This window comes from Rattus rattus, chromosome Y (assembly GCF_011064425.1).
Source record: "Rattus rattus isolate New Zealand chromosome Y, Rrattus_CSIRO_v1, whole genome shotgun sequence".
Lineage (NCBI taxonomy): Eukaryota > Metazoa > Chordata > Mammalia > Rodentia > Muridae > Rattus > Rattus rattus.
The window spans coordinates 1,524,567-1,544,551 of record NC_046173.1 but is presented as its reverse complement, the minus strand read 5'-3'; positions in this window follow the sequence as shown (position 1 = coordinate 1,544,551).

Sequence of the window (19,985 nt, the reverse complement as noted above, 5' to 3'; positions counted from 1 at the left end):
ACCTGTACAGTCTCCGTTAAGCGTAGGGAGTGGACGTGGTCTGGGCTGTTCATCTTTGGCGCTAACGCTCGTAGGCGTGGGCGTGGCCCGCAGTGTCGTAAAGAGGGTGGGTTGTTCTTGGAGCAGGTGGGCGTGCCCCAGACTGTGGGTCTTACGCCTCACCCGCTGTCTAAATCGTTGCCAAGGCCTAGGGAGGGCGGGCGTGGCCTACAGCGAGTGGGCGTGGCCTGTTCTACCTGTCTTAACGTCATCGCTGGTAGGCGTGGCCTATGCCTTCTGTTGGCTGGGTCCGCGCTGTCCGTCTTCAGCGTCACCGCTGTCTAAACCGGTGCCCGCCTTAATGGACACCGACCTTTCCCTCCGCCCGCCGCCACGTCCGTTCCCATTGAAAACCGTTTCTGTCTCTCACCGGACGCGGACGTCGTGTCCCGCAACGGTCCGCGCGGAGGGCGGCCGCGTCTGTGAAGAACGCGAGGAGGGAGCGGGGCCCTAAGATGTCTCCGGCTTTCCTATACGTTTACGGGAAACCGAGTCACGGACGCCGCGTGTGCGGTGTGCAAATGAGTCGTAAGGGGCTGGGGAGTGTGTGTCGTGTTTCCCCCGACCTCTGTGCAGTGGCCATCTCTCATACGTGTATATACGTGTGTCTATATTTCTGTATATGTATGTATATCATATATATTCTATATTCTATTATATATGTATATGTACATACAGTGGGGCTTCCATTTCTACCTGATCGGTGATCCCCATTTCCTTAGAGCGGACTCAATGCCCAAGCACATCATATTGTGTGTATGAATCGTATATATAGTTATATATATACGATATATAGTAAGTTGTATATCTTATATATATACATACAAATACAACATATAATTATATAAATATATACACATGCATACACAAGTATATATAGTATATATAGTAACTTGTATATTTCATATTGATATATATACATGTAGAATACAATATGTATTTCTATACATACATATACATACATATACATATATACTTATATATCTGTATGAGAGATAACCATTGTACACAGGTTGGGGAAAACACGACACACACTCACTAGTCCCCTTATGACAATGCACACGCATGCTCACAGACACACACACACATATACACATAGACACACACACATGCACGATACACACACCATACATGGACACACACACACGCACATCTCACACACACATACACATATATATACACATGCCCATGAACACGCATGTTCATCTCACACACACAAGGGCAACAATAAATAGACTCAGGACGTTTTACAGACAGACAGACACAGACACATGCGCGCGCACACATATGCATTTATTAACAACCCTGATTAAAGAATTCATGAGTTTGAGCGGGAGTTTGGGGTGCGCGTGAAGAGTTGAAGGCGGGAGAGGAAGGGGAAGTCATGTGTTCTTTTAAAGAAATATCAGCGGGATCCCGGGATAAAAATACAAATTTGAAATAAAATATATAATATATATATATAAGTATAAAATATAAAGTATTTTACATTTCGTTTCCCCCAGACAGGGTTTCTCTGTGTAGCCCAGGCTGTCCTAGAACTTGTTCCGTAGCCCAGGCCTGCCATGGACTCAGAGATTTTAGGTTTTGTGATTCTTTAACATAATTAATTAATGGGGTTGATGATTTGGCTCAGTGGTAGAGTGCTTCCCTAGCAAGTGCAAGGCCTTGGGTTCAGTCCCCAGATCCAAAAAAAGAAAAAGAAAAAAAAGATAATTAATAATAATTTAACTGAATGAAATGGAAATCGAGGTCAGTATTCTCGCGCGTGTACAGGTTAATTTAACACTCACACATCACACACATCACACACTCACTCACAGGTTGGCCTGGAACTCAGAGATTCTCTCGCCTCTGCCTCCCGAGTCCCAGGATTAAAGATGTAAAGGATGCGGCACCACGCATGGCTGGGCTTTGTGATTCTGTAACATAATTCATCGATGATAATTAATTATTAATTGATTAATTATTAATTGATTAATTAATGGTTAAATCGAATGAAATAAAAATAAAAAATTAAATAAAAATAAAAGTCGAGGTCAGTGTCCGTGCACATGCACAAGTTAATGTGTGATAAAAAGTGGATCAGAAGATGAAGTTATGAGGAGAAACGGATGAATAGAAAAGTTTTCACACTCACACTCACACACACACACACACACACACACACATTACATTACAGTTCAGTAGCAAAGTCACAATATATATATGATATATATGTGTGCACGCACGTGTGTGTGTGTGTGTGTGTGTGTGTGTGTGTGTGTGTGTGTGTGTGTTTGATGATCTCAGCGCCATGTCGTAACCTGACATTTCCTTCTCATTCATCAAACACCGTCTGGTTTGTAGATTTCTGTGTCCTGCAATTCCTCCAAAAACTCATTGGACCCAAAAATTCACTCCAAATCTGCATAATTTCAACCGAAAGAGCAGTGGTTAGAATGTAAATGAGGAAAGCAATAGACACAGAGTCAAATACTTGGGTATTAATTTTATTTATGTTCTCTTTTAACTTCGACTTTTATGCATAAATAAAATAAAAAATAAATATAAAATTAAAATAAATACATAGAAAAATAAAATAAAATATGATGTATTTCTTATATATTTTATTTTTTATGATGGTGAGAGGCCCTGCCCGCCACTCGAATGTGTGCTGCCCTGTCCTCTGCAGGTGAGCAAAGATAATAAAGATGATGATGATGATGACGATGATGATGATGATAATAATGATAAAGATAATAACAATAATAGTGATAATAATATAGATAATGATAATGATAAGAGTAATGACAACAATAATATTGATAATGATAATAATAATAATAATTTTTACTTCTTCCTTTCCTCTGTTGAACAGGTGTGGGGAGGGTGGGCGTCCTAACCTCTTGGTTTTTGACAAAATTCCTCAGGACTCTCTTTTTGTTTATGTCGATGTCGTTTTTTTGCCGTTGTCAAACTTTAAAATGGATGGGTTTTTTTCGATGACGTCAGACTTTAAAATGTTTATTATTTTGACGTCAGACTTTAGAATAAATTTTTGGTGACGTCAGACTTTCAAATGAATGTTTTTCGGTGACGTCAGACTTTTTTGGGTGCCGATATCAGAGCTGATTTTAAACTTTTCAGTTGCGCCATAACCGTTCAGTTTCCTGAGTTTGTCTCCCCTACAGCCGCCATGACTTTCCCGAAGAAAAATAAAATAATAAAATAAAAATGAAATGAAATGAATAAAATAAAATAAATAAAATAAAAAAATAGATTAATTAAATAAAAACAAAATGAAATGAAATGAATAATATAAAGTACAGTAAAAATAAATAAAATAAAAATAAAAAATAAAAATAAAAATTAAATTAAATTAAATAAATAAAAAATGAATAAGTAAAACAAAAGTAAAATAAAATGAAATAAATTAAATAAATAAATAGAAAAATAAAATAAATAAAAATAAAATGTATATTCAACATACAAAAAGGTGATCCGGAGCCTATGCCTGACATCTCTCAGGAAAATTCAATGCGTGTGCGGTTACATGTGATGTCTCTGCATAGAAACAGAATGGGGAAAGGGGGTAGAACAAGGAAGAAAGAATTACAACCACCCCAGGCCCTATCAAATCGACATTATTTATTATTATTATTATTATTATTATTATTATTATTACTACTACTACTACTACTACTACTATTCATGGGATTGAAGCACAATATCGATATTCTCTACTCTTTAAAAAATAATAATAATAATAAACAAAAAGGATCGATTCTCTGAAAGAACGGATCCTCGGAAACACGAATGAGCGTTCAGTGAGGGGAAGTGACTGAGTGTGTGAAGACCTCTGGATCTGACAGTGTGTGAGTGAGAGTGTGAGTGTATGTGGGTGTCTGAGTGTGAGATTAAAAGCTTGCTGATCCATATTTTGCAGGAAAAGAAATGAATATAAAAATAAAATGTCTAGAATGACACTGTATAGAAGAGCCACTTCAATGCACTGGGCACTCGCCAGTTAAAGTCGCTTAGAATTCACCGCCAGAACGGTGCCATCCGACTTCACTTATGTTCAAATTTATTTATTTTATTTATTTTTTTAACGTTTGAATGATTGGGTTTATTTACAATTTTTCGGGGCAGGAGATGCACTCGTATAGTTACTTGAGTCCCCATATTCCATGACGTAGGCCCAGTCAATGTATAAATTCTATACGTCCCCAAAGCAAGCATGACTGCCAGGCAGGTTATAGCCAAACAAAAAAAAAGTAAAAAAAAAAAAAAAAGTCAAAATGCAACAGAAAACTTCAAGTCACGTGGTTCAGGGACGTATAGAATTTATACATTCGGATTCAAAAAACTCAAAGGAAAATGAGGAAATTGATACAAGACATCAGCAGAGCGATGAGGTGGGGACCGAACCACCAGACAGAAGCCAAACCAAGAGGACGTGGATTGAGAAAGCTCAGTGGTTAGCGAGACACGACCCCTGAACCCGTGACGAAATTAATCAGATGCAGAAGAGGCCCGGGAGAGAGTGAGTTCAGTTCGAGGACTTGGTAAAGTTCGATAATAAAATGTCAGAAATGCAAAAATCTATACGAACAGGGTGTAGGAGAGTCTGCAGGGAAATGTGAATATATATATTTTACTTACTATACATAGTTATATATTTTATTCACTTATACATTATTTATTACATATTTATATATTATTTATTACATATATTATACATACTTATATATTTTATTTATTCATATATATTATTTATTATATACACATTTATACATTTCATTTATATTTTATGACATATTAAACATACTTATATATTTCATTTACTTATATAATACTATATTTTATACATATGTATATATTTTATTTATTTATATTACTTATATATTATACATATGTATATATTTTATTTATATATTATTTATTATGTATCATACACATTTACATATTTTATGTATTCATATGTACTATTTATTTTATATACTATACATAGTCATATATTTTATTTGTATATACGTGTGTGTATAGATAATATAGATATATATACATATATGATGCTGTACCCAAGGTGCAGGGCGTGATGTCCATACAATAATATCGGGGAGTTTCTGAAACCTAGGTGTGGAAGACGATTCAAAGTCCGTGTCAAGGGCCGCAGAAAATTAAAAAAATTGTGAATAAAAAATCAAGAATTAGGACCGAGCGCGGTTAAAGCCGCAGAAACAAAGAATAAAGGAAGCGACCAGAAACTGCTTAGGATGAGATTCGTTATGAAACCTCGTCGGAATGCCGCCAGGTGTATGAGGGAATAAAGGCGATGGATTTTACCTTTCCTCTGATTTTACCGTTCGTGTGATCTGCTCCTCCGCGAGGGGAATTTATTTATTTTTTTTTATTTTTCTATTCATTTTTTATTTTATTTTATTTCATTTTAATTTAATTTAATTTTTCTTTTATTTTTTATTTTATTTTATATCTTTTGATTTATTTTATTTCACTTCATTTATTTTTATTTTATCTTTTTATTTTATTTCATTTTAATTTAATTTTATTTTCCTTTTATTTACTTTTCAGCCTTTATTTCCTCATTTCTTGACCCGTATTTCAATTCAATAAGGAGTCCCTGTCCCTCTTCAGGGTAGAGTGGGTGGGCGTGACCTGTTCCTTCTGTGGGCGTGGCCCGCGCTGTCCAGCTTCAGCATAGAGCGGGTGGGTGTGGCCCGTGCCATCTGTGGGCGTGGCCCGCGCTGTCCAGCTTCAGCATAGAGCGGGTGGGCGTGGCCCGCGCTGTGCTTTAGCGTCACCCGCTGTCTAAACCATTGCCTCAGCCTAGGGAGTGTGGGCGTGGCCTAGAAAGGGTGGGCCTGGCCAGCAATGTCAATCAACGGACACCGACGTGTTTTCCGCCCGCTGTAACGTCCGTCTTTGTCAGTTCCGGTTTGAGACCGCGTACGATCCGACGTGACTGGGGCGGTGGCACCTTCGTCTCAGGTTCCGGCTTCCTGCACAGAGGATGAAGGGTCCTGATGGGGAAACTGCGGTGTCTGGAATATGCGTGTATACAAAGTCTTGTTAAAGTGTGATATATATGTATTAATTTATGTTAGATAATATAAATATGCAATATATATCTGTTCCTATATTGTTATGTATATTTATTAATTTATGTTAAAATAATATATATAATGTATTATTACATTGTTATATATATTTATTTATATATGCTAAAGTATAATCAATACTTATAATATCTACTATTATATTTATATATTAATATAATCATACAATAATGTATTTTATTATTATAAGTGTTAATATATTGAAGTAATAAACATATATAATATCTATTATATTTATATATTAATATATATTGAAAATATAAACATATCACGTATATCTATTATTATATTGTTATATATTAATATATATTAAAATAATATAAATATATATTTATAATTATTACATTATTATATATTTATCTATTAAAATGATATAAATATATACCATATATCTATTATATTGTATAGTAATATATTGAAATAATATAAATATATGTAATATATTGGTCTTATATTATCATATATTAATATATATTAAAATAACATAAATACATGATATGTATTATCATATTATGCTATATTGTCATATATATTAAATCAAAATTAATATACAATATATTTGCTATTGTATTATCATATATATTAAAATATCTATTAAGTTAAAATATATATTATCGTTTTACTATTATATAGTAATATAAATATATTATTGTACTATGATATATTAATTATATTTTTTAACTTTTCCCTTCTCGTGTGCGTCACCTCAGCCGCAGTACGTAGCTGCTGTGCTGCTGAGGAAACATTGGTTGATTCTGCAGATCTTGTGTCTTTAGTATGGAAAGAGCAAAACAGGATGTGAACTAACACAGAGGTAACTTCCTCTCATAAAGCCACGCCCGCTCTACCCTTTACCTTTGACCTTTTACAGAGGGAACCCTGGGTCAAGTGTCACACGGCAACAAGATTGCAGTGCCATATTCATTTCCCAGAACCACTTAGGATACATAATAATAATAATAATAATAATAATAACAACAACAACAATGCATATAATATATACAAGAATCTAATAATCTAATAACACACATATGTATATGTAATCTAATAGAGTAATGTTAAATAAAAATCAAAATAAAATAAAATATAAATAAAGAAAAGAAAAAAATAAATGAATAAAATAAATCATAAATAAAAAATCAATCAATAAATAAAAATGAAATAAAATAAAAGTCAGAAAATAAATAAAATAAAATATATAGTAATCTAATAACACACACATATATATAATCTAATAACAGTAGTATAATAACATATATGGATATATGTATGTATAGCAGCTGAAGGGAGAACTGACTTTTCCGGGCCACCCTGGGCTACATGTGATGTCACACACACAAAAAAAGCAAAACCCACATTTGTTCACGCGTTGGTTAATTGTGTGTTATATATGGAAATACTCTTAAATGTCGTCTGTGAAGAATGTGTAGGGGAGTCAGGAGAATGCATTTACATTCAGAGCCGACTGCCTTTGGGGGAGGAAGGGGCTGGGATGGCACTGGATGGACTCGGATCCAATGATGTAGGACGTGCCCCGCGAATTCCATATGTTCTCTTTACGGTGACATTGATTCTATACATTCTATTTACATTCGTTAAATTCCTACCCCGTTAATTCTATACATTCTCTTCATGCCATTAGTAAGGACACAGCCTAGGTCGCGGGTGGGCGTGGCTAGAATGCAGATGGGTGTGACTATGTCCCTGGGGGCGTGGCCAGCGCCCAGGTGGGGGAGGTTAGCACTGGGTGGGCGTGGCTAGGACTCGGATGGGTGCGGCAAGAACGCAGGTGGGCGGGATTAGCTCCAGGTTGGGCATGGCTAGCACTCGAGCAGGCGTGGCTAGCATCCGGGTGGGCGCGGTTAGCACTGGGTGGGCGTGGCTAGGACTTGGGGTGGCGGGACTGAACGCGGGTAGCTCCAGGTGGTGGGCGTGGCTAGTATTCTGGTAGGCGTGGCTGGGACGCAGACCGGCGCGGCTAAGACCCAGGTGGGCGCGGCTAGAACTCGTGTGTGCGCGGCTAGGTCTCGGGTGGCCGCGGCTAGGACTCGGTGGGCGTCCGTGTCCGGAAAGAGAAACGATTTTCAATGGAAACGGATGTCCCGGCGGGCGGAAGAAAACATTGGTTTCCAATAACACAGTCAACGGTTTGCACAGCGGGTGACGCTGAAGTCGGCCAGCGCGGGACACGCCCACAGACGGTACAGGCCACGCCCACCCGCGATGACGCTGCAGACTTATTAGCTCCCCAAAAGTCCAGCCCTACAAAGGATAACATTTGGAAAACACGAGGAGGGAAACTACGCGTAGAGAAAGCAAGAAAGTGATCTCTCCTTGCAGCGACACAAAAGGAAGAGAGCCACACAGACATAATTCCATCTCTAACAACAAAAGTGTTCGCCTGGACGTGTGTGTGTATGTGTGTGTGTGTGTGTGTGTGTCTGTGTGTCTGTGTGTGTCTGTGTGTGTCTGTGCCGCGTGTGATCAGTAGGCTCCAGCAGAGGGTGCTGTGCCTGGGAGTTTGCTGTCCTAGAACTCACTATGTAGGTCACACCCCCAGCCTTGAACTTCAAGACACACAGACTCACACACTCCACAGACACACACACACACAGATTCACAAACACACAGACACACACAGACACACAGACACACAAACACACACTCACACACAGACACACACACACACACACTCACACAATTGTCTCCCCAGGAAAAGATCAGCCTTTGTGTTTAAGAAGAGACACCAGGGGCAGGGTTGGGGATTTAGCTCAGTGGTAGAGCGCTAGCAGGTTCAAGGCCCTGGGTTCGGTCCTCAGCTCCGGGGGATAAAATAAAATTAAAAAAAAAAGAAGAGACACCAACTCTTCCCCGAAAACTGTATTTTCAAACACTATCGATTATTATTATTATCATTATCATTATTATTATTATTATTATTATTATTATTATTATTATCGATTATCATGGCATCTGTTTAGGTGCAGGCAGGGAACACAGGGTTTTCCCTACTTTTGTGTATTTTCACAGACTCCACGAGCGGACCATACTGCGTTATAATAATTAATTATAATAATTAACTATAATTAATTATAGCTGACAGGAATGTAGTTTGCCATAGGAGCTACACGAAACACTATACAATGTGTGCTGTTCGGCGCAAGTGTGGGATTTTAAGAAATAAAAAGATTTTCTCCCTCACGGGACAGCGGAGGAGAAGCTCTGAAAGTTTCTCACCGTGAACATCACCTCATATTGACTTCTGTTCTGGATGTGTGTGATCCTTGCATGGAAAACAAACCCTGCGGTACACACTCAGACTCACACTCACGCTCAGACACTCACACTCACAGACACTCACACTCACTCAGACACTCACACTCACAGACACTCAGACTCACACTCACTCAGACACACACTCAAACTCACTCAGACACTCACACTCACAGACACTCAGACTCACACTCACTCAGACACTCAGACTCACACTCAGACACTCAGACTCACTCACAGACACTCAGACTCACACTCACTCAGACACTCAGACTCACACTCAGACACTCAGACTCACTCACAGACACTCAGACTCACTCACAGACTCACACTCACTCACACTCACGGACTCATACTCACACTTACATTCACACTCACTCAGACACTCACACTCACAGACTCACACTCACAGACACTCAGACTCACACTCACAGGCACTCATACTCACTCAGACTCACACTCACATTAAAAATTTGCCTATCCTTATTTTGCAGGAAAAGAAATGCAAATAAAAATGAAATGTTTAGAATGACAATGTATAGAAGAGCCGCTTCAATGCACTGGGCACTCGCTAGTTAAAGGCGCTTAGAATTAACGGCTGGGACAGCGGCATCCGACCTCACTTATGTTCACATTTATTTATTTTATTTCTTTTTCACTCGTTTATTATTTTTCATATTTGCACGATCGTGTTTATTTGCAATTTTTGGGGGAGGGAGATGCACTCATATAGTTACTTGATTGCCTATATTCCATGATGTAGGTCATTCAGTGTATATATTCTATACATCTCCAAAGCATGTAACTGCCAGGCAGGTTATAGCAAAAAATCAAAACCAAAAACAAAAAAAAAAAAAAAGCAGAAAAAATTCCAAGTCACACGGTTCAGGGACGTATAGAATGTATACATTTGGATTCAAACAACTCAAAGGGAAGAATCAACTGGAAGCGGGTGTAGGGGGAGATGAAATAAACGGAGGAAAATGAGAAAATTGATACAAGACGTCAGCAGAGCGATGAGACCGCAGGGAAACGTGAAAAAAATATAAATATATAACTATGTATATTTTATTTATTATATATTTTATTTATATATAATTTATTATATACATATTAAAGAAAAGTATACAAATATATACAATATATATATATATATATCAAAGTCCTAAAGTATCTCAACCTCTGTCCAAGTTTATTTCTTCAGTGTCTTGGGACAACAAGAGAATGAATGAAATAAAATAAAATAAAAAAGAAAATAAATTAAATAAAATAATAATAATAGGTAAAATAAGATAAAATAAAAAATAAGTATGAATAAAATAAAAATGATAAAAAATAAAAAATTTAAAAAAGCAAAAATAAAATAAATAAAATAAAATAAGTAGGAAAATAAAATAAAATAAATAAAAATAAATAAGTAGAAAAATAAAAAAATAAAGAAAGAAAAAATAATAAAAAATAAAATAAATTCTCCTCTCACAGAAGCAGATCCCTCCCTGTCCTGGTTCAGCATAGAGCAGGTGGGCATGGCCGGTACTCACTTACTGACACTCACACTCAGACACTCAGACTCACTCACAGACACACTCACACTAACACTCAGACTCACACTCACACATAGACACTCAGACTCACACTCACTCACAGACACTGAGACTCACTCACAGACACTCAGATTCACACTCACTCACAGACACTCACACACAGACACCTCAGACTTACACTCAATCACAGACCTCAGACTCACACTCACAGACACTCACACATAGACACTCACTGACACTCAGACTCACTCACAGACACTCAGACTCACTCACAGACACTCAGATTCACACTCTCTCACAGACACTCACACACAGACACTCAGACTTACACTCAATCACAGACACTCAGACTCACACTCACTCACAGACACTAACACATAGACACTCACTGACACTCAGACTCACTCACAGACACTCAGACTCACACTCACTCACAGACACTCAGACTCACACTCACTCACAGACACACTCACTCACAGACACTCAGACTCACTCAGACACACTTACAAATCCTGCAGTACACACTCAGGCAATCACACTCTCACTCAGACTCACACTCTCACTCAGACTCACACTCACTAACAGACACTCACACTGACACGCAAACACTCTCACTCAGACTCACACTCAGACTCACACTCGCTCAGAAACTCAGACTCACACTCACACTCACAGACACTCAGACTCACACACTCACAATCACTCAAAGACACTCAGACTCACACTCAGACACAGTCACAAATCCTGCAGTACACACTCAGGCAATCACACTCTCACTCAGACTCCCACTCACAGACACACACACTCACACACACACTGGCCAACCCCGAACTCAGAGATTCTCTCGCCTCTGCCTTCTGAGTCCCAGGATTAAACATGTAAAAGATGCGGCACCGCGCCTGGCTGGGTTTTGTGATTCTTTAAGATAATCAATCGATAATTAATTATTAATTGATAGTGATTTAATCGGATGAAATAAAAATAAAAAAATAAAAAAATAAAAATAAAAGTCGAGGTCAGTATCCATACATGTGCACAAGTTAATGTGTGATAAAAAGTGGATCGGAAGATGAAGTTATAAGGGGAAACGAATGAATAAAAAAGTTTTCACACTCACAGACACTCACACTCACACACACACACATGTATTACATTACAGTTGAGGAGCAAAGCCACAAAATATATATATGATATATATGTGTGCACACCCGTGTGTGCGTGTGTGTGTGAAAACCATTTGTTTCTCTCTCTGTCACCGGAGACGGATTTTAATCTTTCAGAGTTGATTTTGTTCGCTCGCTTGCTTATTTATGTATGTATGTATGTATGTATGTATGTATGTATGTATGTCGGCCTCATTTTTATTTAAATACATATATAACGTATCCCTTATATGTTTTATTTTTTATGGCCCTGCCCGCCACTCCGATGTGTGCCGCCCTGTCCTTTGCAGGTGAGCAAAGATAATAAAGATGATGATGGTGATGATGATGATGATGATGATGATAATAATAAGGATAATAATAACAGTGATGATGATAATAAAGATAATAATAATGATAAGAACAATAATGATAATTATAATTATAATTAAGGTAATAACAATATTAGTAATAATAATGATGATGATAATAATAATAATAATAATTTTTACTTCTCCCTTTACTGTGTTGAACAGGTGTGGGGAAGGTGGGCGTCCTTACCTCTTGGTTTTGATCAAAACTCCTCACGACTCTCTTTTCGTTTATTTTGATGTAGGTTTTTTTGCCAATGTCAGACTTTAAAATGAATGGGTTTTTTGGTGATGTCAGAATTTAAAATGAATTTCTGGTGACACCAGACTTTAAAATGAATTTTTGGTGACGTCAGACTATAAGTGAATGGTTTTTCGGTGACGTCAAACATTAAAATAATTTTTTTTGGTGACGTCAGACTTTTTTTGGGCCCCGACCTCAGAGCCGACTTTAAACCTCTCAGTTTCTGCCAAAACTGCTCAGGTCCCCGTGTTTGTCTTCCCCGCAGCTGCCATAACTTTCTCGAACAAAAATAAAATATATAAATAAAATAAAAATGAGTAAAATAAAAATAAATAAATAAAATAAAAGTAAACTACAATAAAATAAATAAAATAAAAATAAATAAAATATAATAAAAAATAAAATAAGTACTCAATGTTCAAAAAAGGTGATGCAGGGCCTATGCCCAATATCCTTGAGGTTCCAGATCTCTCTGGTTGGGTCTCAAAGAAAATTAAATGCATGTGATGTCTCTGCCTATAAACAGAATGGGGAAAAAGGATAAAACACGAAAAAAGGAATTAAAACCACCTCCAGCCTTATCAAATTGACATTATTTATCATCATCATCATCATCATCATCATCATCATCATCATCATTCATGGCACTGAAGCCCGATATCAATATTCTCTACTCTTTAAAAAATAATAATAAACAAAAAGTATTGATTCTCTAAAAGAACGGATCCTCGGAAAGACGAATGAGTGTTCAGTGATGGGAAGTGGCTGAGTGTGTGAAGAAGACCTCTGGATCCAAGAGTAGTTAGTGTGTGTGTGAGTGTGAGTGTGAGTGTGACTGTGAGTGTCTGAGTGTCTGAGTGTGAGTGTGAGATGTGAGTGTGTCTGAGTGTGTGAGTGTGTGAGTGTGAGATGTGAGTGTGTTTGAGTGTGTTTGAGTGTGTGAGTGTGTTTGAGTGTTTGTGAGTGTTTGAGTGTGAATGTGAATGTCTGAGTGTGAGTGTGAGATGTGAGTGTGAGTGTCTGAGTGTGAGATGTGAGTGTGTTTGAGTGTGTGAGTGTGAGTGTCTGTGTGTGTGACTGAGAGTGAATGTTAGTGTATGAGTGTCTGAGTGTAGTGTGAGATGTGAGTGTGTCTGAGTGCACGTGTGAGTGTCTGAGTATGAGTGTGAATGTCTGAGTGTGAGTGTGAGTGCGAGTGTCTCAGTGTGAAACTGTGTGTGTGTCTGTGCGAGTGCGTCTGACCTGATCCTCTGACACTTTTCATTCTTATATTTAAGCACCTGATTAAAAACTTGCTGATCCATATCTTACAGAAAAAGAAACGAAATTAGAAATAAAATGTTTAGAATGAGAATGTATATAGTAAGAGTTGTTCAATGCACTGGGCTCTCGCCAGTTCAGGTCGCTTAGAATTCAACGGACAGGACTGCGTCATCGAGGTCACTTATGTTCACATTTATTTATTTTATTTATTTTTTACTCATTCATTTTTTCCCCACATTTGCACGATCAGGTTTATTTACAATTTTTTTGGTGAGGGAGATGCACTCGTATAGTTACTTGACTCGTATAGTCACTCAATGTATAAATTCTATACATCCATCCCTGAAGGAAGCACGGATCGCCCAGGGGGGTTTATAGTCCCCACCAAAAAAAAGAACCAAAAAAAAAAAAAAAAGTAAAATGCAACAGAAAACTTCAAGTCACGTGGTTCAGGGACATATAGAATTTATACATTTGGATTAAAAAACTCAAAGGAAAATGAGGAAATTGATACAAGATGTCAGCAGAGCGATGAGATGGGGACCGAACCACGTGACAGAAGCTTAACCAAGAGGACGTGGGACGAGACAGCTCAGTGGTGAGCGCAACGTGACCCCCAAACCGATGAAGAAATTAACCAGATGCAGAAGAGGCCCGCGAAAGGGTGAGTTCAGTTCGAAGACTTGGTAAAGTCCAATAATAAAATGTCAGAAATGTAAAGATCTATAGGAACAGGGCATGGGAGAGCCCGCAGGGACACGTGAAAAAATTATATAAATATATAAATATGTATATTTTATTATATATTTATATATTTATATATATTATATACATATAAATATAATATATATTATATATATTTATATACTATTATATTTATATTTATTATATAAATATTTATATATTTATGTATTTTATTTATTTATATATCATTTATTATATGTATTATACACATTCACATACTTTATTTATATATACTATTTTATATATTATACATATTTATACATTTTATATATTATTTACTATATATTATACATATTTATATGTATCATTTATATATTATACATGTTTATATTTTGTTTATTTATATTACTTATTATATATTATACACATTTACATCTTTTATTTATATTTTATGTATTATATATTTATATATTTTATATATCTATATGATGCTGTACCCAAGGTGTGCAGCATGATGTCCATACAATAATATCCGGGAGTTTCCAAAACCTAGGTGTGGAAGACACATTGAAGTCTGCAACAAGGGCCGCAGAAAATTAAGAAAATTTGAATAAAAAATAAGAACAGATTATTTTCAGAAATATACACTTCCCAGCTGCAAGGTGATAGAGCTCTAGGATTCAAGGATATGATCCTCTTATTGGGTTTTATGCATCTACTTCATATATATTTAAGTTTGTGTTATTGATATGAAGTCCCTCATCAGTTATATGCATAATGTTCTATACCTACAGAAACTCACAGTATAAAAGACAAAGATAAAAGATATTTTATTTTTTCTTAAAGTTAGTGAAAACTTTTTTATTATTATTATGTATTTAATCCCTTTTTACAGCCAGTCATTCCTGTCCCATTCTTAATCCACCTGAAGGCTCCCCATCCCATACCTCTCCTTCCCTGCCAAGAAGAGGATGTCCCTCACAGTCACACCACTCCTCAGTAGACCTCCCCATTCCATGGGGACTCAAATCTATCAAGGGTTAGATGAATCTTCTCTCACTGATGCCAGACAAGGTAATCCTCTGGTGTAGTGTATATGTGTCAGGGGCTTCATATCACCTGCCTGGTTGGGGGCTCAAGGCAATTTATCAAATATTATAGAAAAAGTCTATTTAAAATCTGTCCCTAAAGAGAGAATCACTTTTAAAAGGACTTTTTCTATGGTATTTGATAAACTGCTCTGAAGAAGAATATTTACCATAAAAACGTCTTCTTCATATTTCAGGATAAATCTTAAGTACAGAGGAGATTCATGTTCCTAATTAGTAAAGTGTGCTTTGCCTCTAGATAGCTAGACAACTATTGCTTATGACAAAATTTTGACATTTTAGATATATTTCTTTGTTCTGGCATGTTAAGTTACATAATTGATTCATCATGGAAGCATTCCAAAGAACTCTAGTGTATTTTTTTTTTTTTTTTTTTTTGGTTCTTTTTTTCGGAGCTGGGGACCGAACCCAGGGCCTTGCGCTTCCTAGGTAAGCGCTCTACCACTGAGCTAAATCCCCAGCCCCTCTAGTGTATTTCTGAAACTGAAATCCTTTGTGTATTGATTTTAACTTATGTATACATGTTTCTACATCAGCTACAAAATATTAACAACCATCACAGATAACAAACCAAAACAATTATAAATCTATACTATGACAAAAAGCCACAGGACTATGGTCTTGATGAAAGTCAAGACAAAGGTTGCAGACTGCAGGTGACTAATGGTACTTGAAACTACAAAGAACAAAAGTAAAGATATGAGAGAATTACTATACTTGTAATAAGCCTGGGAAGAAAACATGGCACACCATTTGTATGACTTTACTTAAGTATTATAGCTATAATGCACATGCTTCTTTAACTTGAAATATTATTTCTAGGTTCCTGTCTATTGTTTATTATTTATCCATTTAACAGCTATGAATGATTAACCTATCATGGTCCAGAATTCCATGCCGTATGAAGATTGTAGCTTTCTTAAGGAACTCTTAGGTGTTTTAATATCTCTGACCTTCAGGTCGTCATATACTGGAAGATATTTTACAAAGCATATAAATTTTATGAGAACACTACTCAAAACCCAGTTAAATACCCCCAATGTTGTAATAATTCTGTTATAATGCCTGCCTCTTCCATCGGTGTGTTCTGTAGACAAGTACAAATGTACTCATAGATGACAAAATATTAATGTGAACAATACGTGATTGAAGTTTAAAATTGATTTTATGATATTTAAAGTAATTGCATGGAAAATGTATTACATTTTAAAATTTAAGACTTCAATTAGTTTTAGACAGACCCCAATTTTTCAATTACAGTAAATTCTTGGTTTTATCTTTTGTTTATTTAAACAAAATTTCTAAGTTAAGTAGATGAGGTTACTAGCTATGAATTTACAACAATCCACTTTGCTTAACCTCCTAAATTTTGGAATTATAGAAATTAGCTACCAAGCCTGGCTTCTGTTATCTATGTTAGACATTAACTAAGCCAGTGAGCACAGAGGCAGAGCATTTATTTACCCAGAAATGTGCTAGCAAAGCCTAGCACTATGCATTTCATAGCACAGGATTAAATCCTCAGCAGGGCAAAATGAAGTCAAGTGATTCCTAATCAATTTAGGAAAGGGCATATCTTTGGTGCTTGCCTACTATGTAGAGAACAATGGTTCAAGTCCGAAACGCAAAAACAAGTTAAAATAATAAAATATTGCAGGTTAGTATTTGATTTTTGTCTTTAGACATAAAACTAAGGAGGAGCATGTAGGAGGATACCTATAATTTTTACACCAGGGTTGTCTACATAACACGTTCTAGGCTAACCAAGGCTACATAGCACACTGTCTCAATAAAGAACAGGATGTATAGGAAATAACCTACCTGATAAGTACTCTGAGATTTAATTCAGTGTCCTGCAATTCACAATATTTTCCTTCCCCTTATAAAATTGAATGTGGTAAATATGAAAAAGACTTCTCTATAATATGTCATTGTAGTTAAATAGTCTTGCTGGTTCTCATTGTAACATTTGATCAAAATATTTAGTTTCCATTTGCTTATATATGTATCATCAGTACTTTTATTTTATTGTAGGGTTGGGGATTGAGCTCAGTGCTAGGCCCTGGGTTCGGTCCCCAGCTCCAAAAAAAAAAAACAAAAAACCAGACCCCCCAAAAAAACTTTATTGTAAGTTCAAGTCCCAGCACCCCTCTATATATACATATATATATACACATATATGTACATATATAAATATATTTTAATCATTCCTGGACTTTACACTACTATATATATGCTTCCTGTATAGTATTCAGCAGCATTTGTGGTATGAACAAATAAGTATCCAATAGAAATAAATACTGTATATATTTATATATACATGTATATGTGTATGATATAGAAAATATGAACTATAACATAAATCTGAACTAAAAGTTAAGAATATACTTTCACATTTTTTAATAGAAGTACTATTAACAATTTATGCTCTAAGACTTCATTTTTAATAGCCTTTAAACTTGTGAAATTATTCATAGGTGTTCTAGTTTAAAAGACACAATCCTATCAATTGATAATCATCCTGAAAGGATAATTATCATCCTTTAAAAGGACAGGATTTGGAAACCAGAAAACCTTAATTTTGCATAAAAGGAATCTGAGACCAAGTGATAAAATAATTTGAAAAAAAAAACCCATGTAAAATAGTTGAACAACAGTCATGCATAGTAACACATTCCTTTTACTGTAGCACTCATGAGGCAGAGGCAGGTGGATTTCTGAAAGTTTGAAGCCAGTCATAAATACACTGCTGTCTGTCAAGGTTAACGAACTTCAAAAAGAAATCTAGTTACCACTTAGAAACAGTGGTGCATGCAACATTTCAAAGCACAAAACTTTTTTTTATTAATTGGGAGGATTTGATTAAAAATACATTTTATTAAAAGGTGTGATGGTTTGCATATGCTTGAAGTGGCACTATTAGAAGGTGTGACCTTGTTGGAGGAGGTGTGTCACTGTGGGGTGGGCTTGGAGACCCTTCTCCTAGCTGCCTGAGGATGCTCAGTCTGTTCCTGGCTTCCTTCGGGTGAAGATGTAGAACTCAGCTACTCATGTACCATGCCTACCTTGTTGCATGCTTCCGCCTTGTACTCATGTTGCCATGCTTCTGCTTTGATGATAATGGAAATTAAGTCAGCCCCAATTAAATGTTGTCCTTTATAAAACTCGTGTTGGTCATGGTGTCTGTTTACAGCAATAAGACAAAAGGACTCATTATTCCTGGTATTTCATCCTACCTCATGGATAAAAGGCATCAGTTAAATTTTTTTAGGATTTTGTTCAAGGGTGATTATAAACAATGATGCTTGGCTGAGCATTCCTGCACAAAAAGAGTGACAGTGTCTGTTTTATATCTACCACTTAATATTTCTCTTACAAACTGATAAGGGTCCCTAAAATAAGGGCTCTAAAATTAACTGTTTTTGTCTTTGCAGAAATGAGCTCTTGGACATAATTTGAGGTCTGGATATTAACAAGATACTGAACACAGGATGTGCCTGGGCCACAGCATTTTATTCTCCAATACTAACAAACATTTCTAACACTGCTTATTGTTGCTGTATAAAAGTCCTGCTGAAAACCACTGAACTGAGAATAGGACCCCCCATTGAAGGAATCAGAGAAAGGACTGGAAGAGCTTGAAGGGCTCGAGACCCCATATGTACAACAATGCCAAGCAACCAGAGCTTCAGGGGACTAAGCCACCTAAAGACTATACATGGACTGACCCTGGACTCTGACCTCATAGGTAGCAATGAATATCCTAGTAAAGCACCAGTGGAAGGGGAAGCCCTGGGTCCTGCTAAGACTGAACCCCAGTGAACTAGACTGTTGGGGGAGGCGGCAATGGGGGAGGGGGGGAGGAACACCCATAAGGAAGGGGAGGGGAGGGGATGTTTGCCGGGAAACTGGGAAGGGAATAACACTCGAAATGTAAATAAGAAATACCCAAGTTGGGGGGACAAAAGTCAAAATTACTGAGACTAATAATTTAAACTTTTAAAATTTAAATTTAAAAATTAAAATTTAAAACTAATTTATACATTATAAAAATATAGATTCACTTTTCAATATGTACTTATAGGACGGATGAGTATTCCTTTCAGAATTATGCAATTTAAGTTGGTGCACAAAAGGCAGATAATGGAAAGGAAAATGAAGTGGTATAGGAATTACATTTAGAGATATTTCTAC